This window comes from Chiloscyllium plagiosum, chromosome 37 (genome assembly GCF_004010195.1).
Source record: "Chiloscyllium plagiosum isolate BGI_BamShark_2017 chromosome 37, ASM401019v2, whole genome shotgun sequence".
Lineage (NCBI taxonomy): Eukaryota > Metazoa > Chordata > Chondrichthyes > Orectolobiformes > Hemiscylliidae > Chiloscyllium > Chiloscyllium plagiosum.
The window spans coordinates 13,233,649-13,238,047 of record NC_057746.1 but is presented as its reverse complement, the minus strand read 5'-3'; positions in this window follow the sequence as shown (position 1 = coordinate 13,238,047).

Genomic DNA, 4,399 nt, shown 5'->3' with positions numbered 1-4,399 from the left:
TCAAATCTTTCAGTAATGTCAGGGCCAGTCACTTTGACGCTGTGTTAATATCTTTTGTTCATGTCAATAGGCCAAGGTATATGTGTGGGAAGTGTTTCCTTCTCTGAGAGGATAGTGACTGTTGGGGCATCTCTATCCCAGACAGCTGCATCACTGAAATGTTTGGGAGGGGGTGAGGAGCGTGTCAATGGATTTTGGGAGAGTCGAGTGCTACAAAGAATTTGCATGAAAGAGAAATGTCCGCAAACAGCAGATCATCCCTGACCTTACTGAATGGAAGGGCAGGCTTGAAGAGATAAATAGCCTCGTGTTATTCCAGTATACTGAGTCCAGTCAGTTTGTAGGCTGTTCCATTTCCTGTGTTACTGACCTGAAGTAGCTGAATACATTGATCCTGTCGCTGCATAACAGGATACTGATGCTGCATGATCTACTCTGGGTCCAGTGTTATAAGCTTGAGGGGCTGATTGACCTCGTCCTGCAGCTGTATGTCAGGCTCCAGGGGCTGAAAAGCCTTACTTTGTCCTGGTGTAACTGAAATCCATATAGACTAAATCTACTACCCGAGGAGAAAGTGAACACTACAAATTCTGAAGATCAGAGTGGACAAGTGTGGTACTGCAAAAGCATGGCAGTTCAGGCAACATCCGAGGAACAGGATAATCGATGTTTTGGACATTCATGATGAAGGGCTTATGCCTGAAATATCGATTCTCTTGTTCCTACCTGACCTGCTGTGCTTTTCCAGCGCCACACTTTTTGACGTCTACCGCCCCGACCTAGTCAACCTTCCTGGTCATGTCATCAAATAACTTTAAGAAATTTGTCAAGCATGATCTCCCACACACAAAGCGATGCTCAATATTTCTAATCAAATCTTGTCTTTTGAAGTTAATGTACATCTTATCCTTCAGAATTTTCTCAAGAAAGGTACCTACCACAGATGTTAAACTTACTGGTCCATAGTTCGAAGGCTTTTTTTCCCCCAGTCCTTCTTAAATAAGATCACAATATTTGCTAACCTCCAATCTTCCTGGATCTCAACTGTGGTTAATGATGATCAAACTTATCAGCCAGGTCCCCCATAAATTCTTCTCTAGCCCCTAACATTGATCTTGGACATATCTGGTAAGGAGTGTGAGATTTATCCAAACTCAAGCATTCTAGTATGTCCAGTACCTCCTCTACTGTGATATGGACTGTTCCTAAGAAATCACCACGAACTTCGTCAAATTCCTAAGTATTCATTTCTTTCTCCATGTTAAAAACAGAGGAGAAATATTCGTTGAGGACATCACCAGTCTCTTACGGTTCCACACATACATGTCCACTTTGGTCTTTGAGGGGTCCTATTTTCTTGCTATTTATTGTTTTTCCCTTTATATACTTAAAGTACCTTTTTGAATTCATCCTAATCTTCTCAGCCAAGGTTCTTTCATGCCCCCTTTTTGCTCTACTGATTTCCTTCTTCAGTAAATTCCTGTATCCCTTACATACCTCCAGGGATTCACTTGATTCCAGCTGCCTTTCTTTCCAGTCAAAGCCTAAATATCTCTTGTCATTCAGGGTTCCCATTCCTGCCAACTTTCCTTTCACCCCGACAGTAACAAATAGATCCTGAACTCTAGTATCTCACATTCAAAGGCCTCCCACCTGCCAGTGGTCCCTTTGCCAGCAAGCAAACTATTCTGACAAACCCCTCCAAACTCCTGTGTAATTCCATCTAAATTCGTCTTGCCCCAATTTAGAACTTGAAGCTGTGGACCAGTTTTGTCACTCTCCATAACTAAGTGAAAATGAATAGAACTACGGTCACTGGTTCCAAAGTGCTCCCCCACAATCACCTCCATCACCTGTTCTATCGTATTTCCTACCATTAGATCAAATTTTGCCCCTTCACGAGTAGGTCCCTCTATATACTGCTTGAGGAAATTTTCCTGGCGCAATTAATGGATTCGACTTCACCAAATCACTTAATGCTCTGGTAGTCCCAGTTTATGTTATAAAAATTAAAATCTTCAATTATGACAATCCTTTTGCTCCTGCATGTCCATCTCTCTGCATGTATATTTGTTACTCGAATTCCTGTTGACTATTTGAGGGCCTATAGTACAACCCCTATAACATCACAATTCCCCTTCCTATTTATTAGCTCCATTCATAAATTCTCGCTGTTTGATCCTTCAGTTATTTCATCTCTCATTACTGCTGTGATACTTCCCTTCATCAGAAATGCAACTTCCCCTCCCCTTCTTTAACCGTTGCTGTCCTGCCTAAAGCAGCTAAACCTTCGCACATTAAGCTGCCAGTCATGTCCCTCTCTTAGCCATGTTTATTAAATGGCTCTAATATCCCATTCCCACGTACCTATCCGTGCCCTGAGTTCATTGGCCTTATCTGTCATCCCTCTTGCATTGAAATAAATCCAGCAAGCATTCCTTGCTCCCCATCGTATTCCAGCCTGACCAGTGTCTTCACTTTACTGTTTCTGATTACTGTATCTCCTTCCAGCCTCACACTTGCTTCCCTGCTCTTAAGGATCCCACACCATGCCAATGTCATTTAAACCCTCCCTTGGAACACCAGCAAACCTGGTCGCCAAGTTATTGGTCCGCCCTCCAGTGTATGTGCCACCTGTCCCTCTTGAAAAGATCAACTCTGTCACAGAAAAGACCCCAATGATCTAAAAATCTGAGTCCCTACCCCTTGCACCAATTCCTTTGTCATACATGTATCTGCCACATCCTCCTATTCTTATTTGCATGAGTTCATGAAACAGGAAGTAATCAGGAGATTACCACTTCGAAGTCTTGGTTTTGAACTTTTCTCCTAGCTCTCTGTAATCACTCTGTAGGACCTTATCCCTATTTCTACCTGTATCATTTATATCAATTTGCACAATGACTTCTGGCTGCTCACCCTCCCCCTTGACAACGTTCTGTAGCCAGATTTCCTGGACCCTGACACCTGTGAGGTAACACACCTTGCTGGATTCCCATTTGAGTCCCCAGAATCTCCAATCCGCTCCTCCAACAATCAACTCTCCTATCTCTAAGACCCTGTTTATATTTACCCTTTCCCGCTGTGCCCCAGAGTCAGTGGTATTGCCACCAACCTGGCTACTGCAGCATTCCCTTGAACGGTCTTTCCCCCCAACAGTATCTAAAATGGTTTACTTGTTTTCGAGAGGAATGGCCATAGGGGATTGCTGCACTCTCTGCCTACTCCCTTTCCCATTCCAAACCTACTCTCTGCCTGGATCATGACAGGGATCAAGGACTGGCTGCTGAATAAAATTGTGTTTATTTAAACGCAACAGGGCTGACATGTAAGGCTGATGAACTCAGGGCGTGCATCTTCATGTGGGACTGGGCCATGATAGTCATTACAGAAACATGGCTAAGGGCGGGTCTTGGGCATGACCACCACAGTAAGGCACTTATCTATGAAGTTCATAGCATCTCCGATGATCCTGAGTGTATCCAGCTGCAACTCCCAAACATGGTCTCCCAGGAGCTATAGACAGGTGCACTTTCCACACATGTAGTCATCAGGGACGGTGGCAATCTCCCAGAGCTCCAACGTCCCACAGGAGTACGTGCAACTGGACTAACTGCCATCTCGACTGCTGTAATACTAAATTAACAGGACTTTATTTGAGCTTGCCTGTACTTTTTGCTGAGCTGCTGCTATCTGAAGCCTCTCAGTCCAATGAAATGCTACTTACTCCCCTATCAACTGCATTTTCTCTACTCCTCCATATTTACTTTTAGTCAGCAAAGTAGGGAGACACGACAGTGATTTTTTTTATTTCAAAAATATACTTTATTCATAAATATTTGATCTATACAATTGGACATGCCATCCTTCTGTAAACATTCCATTTCTTTGCGTATCGAAACAGGGTAATCATTCCTATTCACAGGTTGGTGCAATTACATTTATCTGAGGCGCCAGCGGAGCCCAAATGACTGTGTGGGCCCCCTGTTCTTCTTAGGCGGGCAGATGTTAGACGGTGGTCTTTCCCTACCGCGCCTTGGCGGCAGCTGCCCCAAGCTTCAGCGCGTCCCTCAACACGTAGTCCTGGACCTTGGAATGTGCCAGTCTGCAACACTCAGTCGGGGTCAACTCCTTCAGCTGGAAGATCAGCAGGTTTCGGACCACCAAGAGAGCGTCCTTCACCGAGTTGATGATCCTCCAGGCGCAGTTGATGTTCGTCTCGGTGTGCGTCCCGGGGAACAGGCCGTAGAGCACGGAGTCCCATGTCACGGCGCTGCTCGGGACGAACCTCGACAAACACCACTGCATTCCTCTCCAGACTCCCTCTGCGTAGGCACATTCCAGAAGGAGGTGTGTGACAGACTCGTTCCCCCCCCCCCCCCCGCAGCCGCTTCGAGGG